The following is a 12,049-nucleotide window of genomic DNA, read 5'->3' as shown; positions in this document are numbered from 1 at the left end:
CCGTCGACAAGAATTTCTTTGTTTTTTTTTACTGCAAAAACTAAGACCGGCCCCCGACCACAGAAAGGAACAGCTATGTGGCCCTCGCAGGAAAAAGTTTGGGGACCCCTGACATACACCAATGACACTTATCTTTTCAACTTTAATTCTCTACCCAATAGCTGCTATAGGCTGAGTTTGACAATTACTCCCTATTGGAAATATAAGCATTTATATTCTGAGAAAAACAGTAAAAGATTAAAACATGTTGATGTTGAAATTCTGAAAGAATCAAACAAAGACATCGGATTAATGATGACGTGTTCATACAGGCTTTACATTGTCTACTCCTTCAGGATAAGTTGCTCTAAATGTGGTTTGGAGGGGTTGTCTCCTCACTCTGAGTTGGACATTTTTATTTCATTTTATATTTTCCTAATTTTGGGAGGCTGTTTTGTATGTCCACATTTAGGCGGGTGCCTGTCTCTAGCAGTCACTGGGCAAGAGAGACACAAAGGACATACAGCCAGGCACCATAAGGTGTCCTTTTATTGATACTTGAATTGATACATATATAGTCAAATCAATGCTTTATTGCCAATATAAAACATATGGAATTTTATTTTGGTGTATTGCCTGGCAATAACCAATATAATATGTGACACACCGTATGACAATATAAAAGGTTAAAGACAAAAACATGCAGAAAGACCTCAGGCTGGGATTTAAACCTCGCAGCAGTGCCACCAGCTGTGCAGCCACGTTTAAAACCTTTTATTCTCAGTATTAAACAGTAAAGATGTTCACATTTAATGTATAAATGATAACATAGTGAACGAGGAAAAGTGTAACAAATAATTTGTGGAACTTCTGAATGAACAGAACAGGAAGTTCTTTCATTTTGATATTTTCGGTTGGAAGTTTCCTCGTACGCTCACAGCTAGCTTGGCTACCAGCTAACGTCAGAGGTGGGTTATGTTTATTTAGTTCAGAAATGACCCAAATTAATTTATTGTAGAGTTTAGTTGGAGAGATGTTTGTTTGGTCATTAATACGAAGCTAAAACTAACATGAACAGATTGCTATGTACCAGTGGAAGCCCATAATTGACGAACTCGTCTTGCTAGTAGCAATATCCTTTTGCTCACCTTCCAGCTTTGTTTTCACTCTTCATTACATAAGTTAAACATTATTACGAAGGGTCAAGTTTCAGACCTGAAGTCTAAGTTGAGTCTGACTTAGATTTATTTTTGCAACTGAAGTGTGTCCCAAGTCGCCATTTCTGTGACTCGAGAAATGTCGAATTTAAGAAGAAGACACATATGAGGCCACATTACTGCAATATAATTCTAAGCTGTGGCAAATTTAGGGATAAATTTAAACAGAAAAGAATATACAAAAAGCTTTTGATATATAGATTTACAGTCAACATGAATTACTAAAATGTGAAAGTAATGGATACCTGAACAGAAAATAGTGGATGTTTGGTTTGAGTGCTTTTCCCTGCTCCCTTTTTTTTTTTATTCAGCTGGTATAAAAATTCCTTTTTCTGTGCTGACTTGAGTGCTTCATTGTGTGTTTTTTTATTTTTTAATCTCACTGGGTGTTCTACTTAGCTTGCTACACACCGACAAAAGAACATAAAAGCACTTTGCCGCCATCACAATGTCATACATCTGTTTCTTTCTTCCCTTTAAAATAATTTCACTTTTGTCCATTTCTTCTGAACGCCTGACATCGCTCTCAGCATGCGAAGGGGCTTACGACCGAAAGGATCGGTTTTAGTCAACTCTCACCGGCTTTCTTCACTTTTCTCCACACTAAAAATGTGTTTAAAATAAACTAGATCAGGAGTCCGCAAACCCAGGAGGGTTTTCGACGTGTCCAACTCGCCTGAATCACGTGGCTGATTTACCTGCAAATCTTTGAGTAATGACAGACGTGTGGCGTCAACATATTTGATCTGTATTTGCTTGATGATTTTGATTTGGCATTTGAAGCAGTTTACCTCCTGTTTCATTTTTTTTTCTATTTTTTTATACTTCTGCCACTGATGGACTATTATGTTTTCATAATATAACTGGTTCTACGAAGATGATTTTATGGATTAGGGTTCAGAAGGTTTTACATGCAAAGGGCAGCTTTATGAGCCTCCCATAAACATATTTATTCCTTAGTAGCTTTCAGTTATTTGTGTTATTGATACAACTTGAATTGACGCATCTCAAATCAATGTTTTATTGCCAATACAAGACGTCTAGAATTTTATGTTTGTGTATCGCCTGACAATAACCAAAATAATACAGGTTTGTGACACAATATAACAATATAAAAGGTTAAAGGCAAAAACAATCATTTCTAATTTATTAGATCAGTGGTTAAAAAAGACTATTGTAAATAAATAGAAGAATGTAAATGAAACTAGGACACACCCAAGGGAGACCTTGAGCTATACGAAACTTTGTGAGCAGAATATTAATTAGTAATTAAAAATTAAAGGTTACAAAAAAAACAACCTAAATGTCAACCATTCAATCTCTTCCTAAAGAGAAAATAACATAATTGATATTATTCACCCAAAAGGGAAAAAAAATGTCAGTGTTATTTATAATAAGCTGGCAAGATCAGGCGTTGAAAAATCCTGTTCAGTTTTTCACTCCAAAAATCCGATTAGTTGACACCTTCCCTTAAAAGTAAGCTTGCCTGTGTGAAATCTCTGCATAGCATCAGAAACTTGTCAATCACTTTGTGTGATTCTAAGTATATCCATCGACGTGTTTTTATCAAGGCTTTAGTCTTTTGTGTGATTTAGTGCATTAAAGCCAAACTTATAAAAGTGATACTGGAAATACAAAAAACAACAACAAAACAAACAAAAAAAAAACTTATGCAAATTTGAAGTAACTGTCATTTGTTCAAAACTTAATGTTATTTGTTGTATACCTCTGGTGTTTGTATTTTCAGGCTGAGAAGTTTTCAATGTTGTAGTTTAGACAATGACTCTGGCTCTAAAGCAAACTAGTGTTGTTAAATCTGGAGGATTATCAAAGTTTGCAATTCCTCTCAGTTTCTGTAACGTTAAAGCGACTCAATAGTTGGATGAAGAGATGACTAAGATTTTTTGACCTGAAAATTCATCCTATAAAGTCACACATTATGTGTGAACAAATCTCCATCTTCAATTTTGCACATTAAAAAATAGGAGAAAAGGATAAATATCTTCAAATTCCATAGTTTCATATATTTTCTATATGTACATAGGCAGTTGCACATTTATTCACATACTTTTCAGTTTTGACTTCATCTATATTTTCTGAATAACATGGTTAAAATCAATGATAGGTTTTGTGTGATATTTCAGAGATATTTTATGTACCTTAGGACCATGTAGTAATCAGATTAAAACTACATATATCACTATGCAACTGATGGGGTGTATTTGCTTTTTATCAAGTTTTTTTTTGTAATAGTTTCTACACACAAAAATCTCCTGTGCATTCAACTGGATAAAAAGCTAAATAAATCTCGGAGTGAAAACAGTTGAGAGGAAATGTGTTATTCTTCCCACTGAAAGCCACAGTGAGAAAACATTACATCACATCAGATGAACCCGATTCTCAAGCAGCAAATAAACAAATTAGGTGCTTGTGTCTTTGGGAGGACTAGCAAGCATGAAAAAAAAATAGTGTTAAAAAACATAAAGCTATTTTTAAATTTGTACTTTTTTCTAATCTGTTCAGACATCCTCATACCAAACTGTCAGCAACCCAAATATACACATTTGTATTTTGAGTCAGTTTTCTTTTGGCAGATAACATTTTTCAGCCTTTCAGTAAAAACATGAACTGTTTTATTGTTGTTGCAATAAAACAGGTCATGAAAATAAGAGGTTATTAATCTGTTTTCTTACTCCACCTGTTTGTCGGATCTTTGCAATGAAAAGCAGAAAGCTTAAAACTTGAAGATGTTAAAGCGTTAAGATGTTTGGATCCATTTCCTTGAGCTCAAGTTGAGCTTGTTGTCCTTACTGCTTTCACTACTCTTCATATTACAAAAGCATATATTGACTTTTTTATTTTGAAGAAAAGTACTTTATTTTAAATGGCAAAAACCTCCCTAAAGCCTTGGCTTATCATTGCACATCTTTGCTTATATGGCATAAGAGGACATGCCGTTTAAGTAAATAATGTCACCGGACTGCCAACATCCGACTGCATGAGTGTCATCATTTAGAAACGTTAACTGCACCCCTCATCAGTCCAACAAAATGTATGCAAAAGCTGCACAGATGTGGTTGCAGTGACCTGATTATGTAATTCTAATCACCAGCAGTTTGTAGTTTATAGACATTATTAAATGTAAATTGACTGTTTTCACTTTTACAGGCTTCTACATTCTTCCATTAAGCAGTCAGTTAACCTGTGAAAACTGGTGGGCAGTAGGGATCCACTTTTTCCATTTCTGATACCGATACAAATATCGGAAATTTAGCATTGGATGATACCAGTCCGATACAAAAAAAACAGCGCTGAATTGACTAAAATGTTATTTTTTTTTTAATAAACCCAGACATAAATGTACTGAATACCAAGTTTATGCGGCACCAGTACAGCACACCTACATACAGCAATAGCTTCACAAGCTTGTTTAAACATGTAAAAACAACACAACTTCAAATTGTTCAGTCGGTATAATGTAAAATAAAAAGTAAAGAAAACTGAATCTGATAAAAACAATAGGTTGATTAACTTGGTCAAACATGTAAAAAATAAAGTTTAGCAAACCTTTTGTCGAATGGAAATCTACATATGATGTGAAATACATAATAAATCATGACGATCCTCAGTGCACAGAGCACAGAACTAGACTGAATAGATCTGCCCTTATGGATTGGGTACATTGTCACTGATACATGATCTAAAAACTTTTTCAATATCAGAACTGATACAGATATTAACATCAGATCGGTGCATCTCTGCAAATTAGTTTCGTTAGGAATACCGTGCTACGCTTTGTATTTAAGTCTGTAGTCATGATGGTTTCATTATGTGTAGATTCACACAGACTTTAAAGCTTAGACAGCAGGGAACCATTTGTATCATACAACAAAACCTAATGTCCTGCAGGGTAAGAGATGAATAATCTGCTTAGTGTTTGTAACTTTGTTCCCTCAGGCAAGCAAACCAAGATGGATTTCTCTTTTTTTTTTTTTTTTAAGTGTAAAACTTCTCGTCTTGTCACTTTTTCAGCAATTCTCACTCTTTTTTTTTTGGTGTAATCACAGAGGCATGTTGCACCTCTCTGTCACTGTTTTTCCCTTTTATTTTAAATTGGTGTGCAATATCTACCCACCAGCTGTCAAGAGACCGCTCAGAGACAACCAATTACTGTCGAGGCAGTCTTACACCAAGACTACCCTGCCCGACGCCCAAAACCTCCCAGAGGGCTAGTCCAAGACCCTGTTGTAATGAGGCGGGGTGGAGGGTCGAAGCAAGTCAACACTGGGCTGGTCCCCCCCACATCCACATCTTGTTTTCTTCTGCAACTTCCTCTAAAACCGATCTGACAAACAGGAACAGCTTATGACAACAAGGTGGTGAACAGGGGAGGAGTGAAGGAGAAGGAAGCCTGAATATGGAACCGCTATGGGGAAGCAGAGCATCAGAGCGCTAAAAGAAAACAAGAAAAACATCTGAGAAAGTGTGAAGAGTGTGATGAAGTCGTAATGAAGGAGATTAAACATCAAACATGTCCTTGCAGTGAATCTGAGGAATGTAATGGTTTAAACGAAGGGGACCAGTAGGCAATCGATGATGGAGACATGTCAAATGAGCGAGGGTTTACAGGTGGAAGGCTGGTGGGGATTGATGGAGTCGTTACCGCAGTAACAGGATGTGCACACTCATTTTCCTCAGTTGTTCTTCTGGTTCTGTTATTGCTAAGTAGCTGTCAGCCATGGGGAGATGGATGCTTCACCCCTCAGGCGTTATTTAAAAGTGTTGGTGGTTAAATGTGCACATAGTTCATTCCATCCTGCAGTACATTTTTTGCTAATTTTTTAGACCCAAAGTTCAAAATGCATCTTCCTTCCTTTCATTCTCCAACATGTTTCTTTTATTGGCAGAAAGTTCTCTTCCCTTGAACTTGCACTAAAGTTTACCATGATTTGTGGTTCTTGTTTTTTTTTTTGTTTAGCCTTTAACAACAAATTTCAAATATAATCAGTGAGAATGTACACATGAATTTGAAACACAAATCAAACCTGGTTTAATTAGATCACTGTGCCATTTATACACGTTTTAAACATTCTGCTGTAGTTTCAGCAATTTTCACAGATTCACCTGTCGTAGCTTAATTTTATTTTCCTACGAATATCTGGGGCAAAGCTAAGAAAACGCATGCTAATTTTGAGAATACAGTCACATTCCGAAAATAGTTGAATGAGAGTCAGAATAATACGAGATTAAAGCTTTAGTTATAAGAAAATAGTCATATTATTAACAGAAGACATAACATGAGAATGTTGAACTATTATGAGAGTAAAGCCATGGAATTACTAGAATAGTCATAATAAAAGAACAAAGTAATAACAATGCATGAATAGAGTCATATAATCATGTCTGGTCTAGATTATTATCTAAGCTTTGCTCTCTGGATCACGACTTTTTCTTGTATTTTTATGACTCTCTTCTGGTAATATTGTCTATATTCTGCTAATATTCATATATGCTGACATTTTTGTAGTGTCTGACCAGATGGGGACTTTTCTGGAAACGTTCAAGAGGAACAGTCTGTACAAAAGACACTGAGTTTGAAAAACAAGTTCAAGCTATGGACTCCAGACTATTTCCAAGTAATGGATGTTTTCCAGCATCTGGAGTCTGGAGTCCATAGTTTGAACTTGTTTTTCAAACTATGGACTCCAGATGAATTAGCAGACACACCTGGAGCATTACAGCACCAGCATTGTGAGGATACTGACAAAATACGCCACATTGTCATAATATTCTAACATTATTTTTGTAATTAACACTAAAAAAAACTCTCTTAGTCTAGCTCTAATATTTGGTCATAGTTTCCCAATGCTCATCAGTAAACCCATTCTGTTAACATCTCTCCTTCTTTCTCTCTTCCATGGATTTGTGTTTGCTTCATGACAATCTATTCAATGTTCTACAGTTTCATTTTTAATTTGCTGACTAGCATGTGATGTTATTTTGTAGAAGATAATTTTCAAAGACAGTGATTTGTATTTGTGCTGTATTTTATTTCTCCCAGACATGGAAAGTTTTACATTTACATGCCAGTGGTGACTTTGTGCAGGTAGAATTAATTTGCAGCCTGAAAACAGGGGGAGATTAGAGGCAGAGGGGACCGCCGCCTGAAGACTGTGAGTGCTTTGGGAGCCGGGCGGGCGGCACCTGCTTCAGAAAAAACAACAATGACATGTGTTTCTACATCTGTCTCCAAAAAATCCCAGAAAAAAACATGCTGCTCTTTTGAGGAAAAGAAAGACTGGCAGGGTCTGAACGCTAGCTAAATACAGCAACAGGGTGCTAATGTACCGAAACAAACAGAGACACAACAGCACTTGTCTTTCAAAGCAATGGATGTTTTCCTGGAGTAAAAGCAGCATGTTCACATGTTTAATTTAAGATTTTCTGTTGACCAAAGAAGGACATGTCTCTTAAGTGAAGACAGATGTGAGGTAATTCCTTAATAAATGCCACTTCTGTTAGCATCTTCAGAAACAGTCACAGAGTGAGGGGGGATTTCACATCCCAACTCCAGGACAGTGGAGTTTCTTTGGAACATACGACAATTTTAATTCGTACTTTAAATTACTTTTAGATTTGTCTTGTGACATTATCTTACATGGATACCTTTAGGAAACACAACCCAAGCTGGATTTAGATGTAGTTAAGTAGATTCAGGTGATAATCAAAACACCAAAATACGGCAAATTTAGCAATAAAATAACCAGTTCAGGAGTCAGTTAGTGTGACATATAATTACTCTTGCAAAACCTAGTAGATACCAACTGCCTGACCTGTACTGGTCCACATTTAGTGGCCACATAATTATTACCAAGTGTAGCAGACTGTTTAGTGGAATCGTTTTTGAAGGAGCCTGTAAGAACCAGCAGCAGGACAGAAATCTTCTGTTTTAGGAAAGTGCAGTTTTTGATTTAGAGCCAATCAGAAACTGCCCCTGCTGTCTGAAAATGCTAAACACTTCACACACACCTAGACCTTGAGCTGTCTCTGGGAGTCTATTAAAGCAGCACTGACCTCTCAAATGTGGTAAGTGTACCTAGAAAGAAAGCTATCAGCGACAGCAGCAGTAGGCATGGTGAGTGAACCAAATGGAAATTTAAATGGAAATCTGGGAGCCATTGTGTGCCAGTGGTAACCCAAATGAACACTCCAGTTGCACTGTGACTTCAGCAGATCTGGCAATTTATCGTACCAGGGTTATTCCGAAAACAAAAAAAAGAAAACCTTTTAAAAAACCAGACTCTTCACTAAAAGTTGTGGCTCTATCCCTGGGGAAGGGCAAGAGCAGTCATGTTTGTGACGGGAGAATTTGTCGGGCGTGTCGGTAATAAGAAGTGTTTGTATTTGTACAAATATGAGAGTTGGGGTACCAACTATGTTTTAATTTTTTTTTTTTTATCTTTTACAAAATGATTTCCTAGATATTATCCATGTGACCTTAAAAGAGTTACTAATGTACTTGGACAAGGCTCAAGCTGGGCATCATATAGAAGTAAAAGCAGCATTGCTAAAGTTTGCAATTGACTTTGTAATTTAACGCCTTGAAATGGGGCACCTGCCTCTTTAAGAAACTCCTGTTCTTTCTGAAACTCCACCTTCAGGAAGTCATCACCACATGGCTCCTCTGTTAACCCTTTAACAAAATTTTTACCAATGTTGCACTGAGAAACAGCTTGTATAATGAGCTCAGCAGATGTTCAGTTCCACTAGATGTTTGCTAATTGCTGCTGGCTAGTCTGAAGGAGCTGAGCAGGGGAGGCGCAGATGGAGAGCTGCTTTATGAGGTGGAACCTTGGAAACCGGATCTCAGGAGGAGCTTCGTCCTTGAAGGCGGAGCTAGGTCCAACCAGCTGAATGGTTGCCATGGGAGATTAAAGGATTTCTCAAACATGCATAAAATCGTCAAAGCAACAGTCCAGGTGTGTTTGTGATGGAGTATTATGATGTCAAGCTCAAAAAGTTGATTTTACATAATACTGCCCCTTTGACAGTATTATTGTCACTCATTTCATCTGCTTCTGCTTATAAAGAGGGACATTCATGCTTGTTCACTGTCTGTCTTTTCATATTTATGCTTTTATAAGGATTACACAAGCATGAACACATTGATGTAGAGTCAGCCTAACTCAGACGCAGTCGTCTGATGAGTGAATATTTTCAAAGTTTGTATTTCACTGTAGCTGTCTGTCATATTCCGCCTCAGCTTACCGCCTTTTTCACTAACTGTTGCCACATTTCTCATGTATGCCAAATTTCTCCATAGCATCATAACGAGTATCCTGATTAACACGTCGCATTCTGATTACCTTGAAAAATATAGGTTAGTGACGACCAACATCCACCACTTCCAGAGCATGTAAAAAAAAGAAGAAAAAACGTCCTTTCTCTTTCTGTCAGTGCCTCAAATTGAAAACAATATCCACTTTTATGTGCTTTTGCCTGGTTTTACAATAAGGCACCTGTTTCATTGCAGGATGCCTGTTCGTAATTGCTCGACTTTTTTATGTGACTGTTGCGTGAGCGGTTAGCAACGTTGCTCGCAATCAAGGTCCGATTATCTACATGGAGTGAAAACAATCCATGGGAAATTGCTCTTAGATTGTGATGCATACAGTAGCATGGAGCCCCACTTAGAGTAAATTTTTTAACTGTAGGCTGTGATTCAGCTGACGCTGAGCTCAGCTGCAAGGCAGGAGAACCAAGGCGCTTTGTTTCAGTGAAGGTACAAACTAAAAATGAAATGGCTCCAAAAATTAAAAGCAGCCTTTTAAAGGGTGATGTGTTTTGCAGTTTAAAAAGCTAGTAGCCAACTGTTTGCATTGCTCTCGTTTTACTAATGTAGGTTAATTGTTCGTCTTGCACATAAGGAATGCACTTTGTATCAAGAACATTATACCAGGCATTTTATGTTACTGCAGTATTTGACTTTTATTTATGTGCGTACTTTTGTATTTATCATTATCATTACGTATTATCTGCTATGAGATACCTGATAAAAATTTCCTGTCTTTCCGATTCAGGCATTATTACATCTTTAGCCGTTACTCATGCTCTGTGGCTGCGTTTCCATAACAAATGTGCTCAAAACTTTGGCGATATTCCACTAAAGTTGAGGAACTACAATTTTGCAATTGCTGTGTTTCCACTATAAAAAGAAAAATACAATTAAAGACACGTGAATAAGCTTGTTCAATATGATAAGCCATTTAAAAACATGCACTGCCGCCATTGTCCTGTCACTTCCTGTCGTCTTCTGTAGGAGTAACATCCAAAAAAACCTGTTTCCATTGCAGTTTTGCGAAATACATGACCACAATACACAACATACGACCTTGTTCTAGCATAAAAATGTTTTTTCGAAATTGCTGTGATTCCATTTACTTTTGTAAATCCAACAGTATGCAGTCAACAGAAACGCAGTAATAATGTGACAAATATGAGAAACAAAGTAACAGTCAATGTTGAAACAACTCCTGTTTCATGATGCAATCTGGAATACATGTGTTTGTGTTTGAACCGTTTCATCTAGATTTCAGCTCACCTCTTCACCAGTGAGCAAACCTGCCTTACAAAAAGGCTAACTGAGAAAATGTTATATCGTTGCAGAAGTGAAGGTATCTGTTTTTCTGTTGCTTTCATGTTGTATCCTTGAAGGTTTCAGAGTGCTTTAGAAATAAGTGCCTTGATCATTCAGAAACATGCCTCTATGTGGATGTAGTGGCTACAAGAGGAAAGTATCTGATTAAATAAAAAGTTTAATTAAATACAGAAGTAAAAGATGTGTTGCTTCTATATGCAACTCTGACTTGATGCGCTGTATTTCTTCAGCCTTTTTGGAAAAGGTTTTTCTTCCCCTTCTGCTAAAAACAGGAATTTACAGCTTCCAACCTTCATCTTGTTCTCTGTGTTTTCCTTGTTCTTTTTGTTTTATTGGACTCTTCCTTCCTGAGACCTGTAACCTTGAACTGAGCCATTACAATTCATCGAAAGCCCAGATGTATTCTTGGGATGAAGTTGGCCTTTGTATGCCAATGAAACCTTGAAAAAAACAGACTGTGAAAAATGGGGACTGCTAAATTTATTTAAAATCGTACTTTTTGGCAGTAAGCTGTACATATGTGACAATATCAAGAAACCTATTTCTGCTCAACTGCAGACAAAATTTCTTTTCCCATCCAAATGTCAACATGGAATCTATAAAATGCATGAATCTTTTTATGACCCTGAACTATAGTGCTCCAGGCTTGTCTGTGTCAGAGTGTCACTCATGATGCATTTCATGATTAATTAATAATTATTCCTGATGTTTTAGCTGAATGTGTTCAGCTCTAAAATGTAAGCCTGTTTTTTTTTGTTCTTCACATTTAAAATCTTGAAAGTAAAAATGAAGCTCCATGAAGTCGGTAGTTTTATCCACAACAATTATTGTTACAATGTTAATTTTGTTTTTCTGAGTTTAAATGAGGCAGAGGGAAAAAAATACTTTAAATGTTTATGTTTAGCTGTCCAATGAGACAGAGGCAGGACTTGGGGTGAAACTGAACTCATCATGGTTGCTGGTGCCAGACTGTCTTCTCAAACTATTTCAGAAACTAGAAGAAAACAGTTTGCTGATGTCAAAGGTCAAGGGAGAATGATCATACAGGTCTGCTGATGTCTACCACCTGCTACACCCTTCAGCCTGTCACGATATTAAATTTACCTTGACAATAAATTGTGCCACAAGTTATCGCAATAAACTATAATATTATTTTGAGACCATTTTCAAGTAACATAATGAGAATGACATAATA

Source organism: Poecilia latipinna, unplaced genomic scaffold (assembly GCF_001443285.1).
Source record: "Poecilia latipinna isolate Pla-1442-1.1 unplaced genomic scaffold, P_latipinna-1.0 Scaffold1443, whole genome shotgun sequence".
In the NCBI taxonomy this organism is placed as follows: Eukaryota; Metazoa; Chordata; class Actinopteri; order Cyprinodontiformes; family Poeciliidae; genus Poecilia; species Poecilia latipinna.
Note: the sequence above shows the minus strand (reverse complement) of the source record.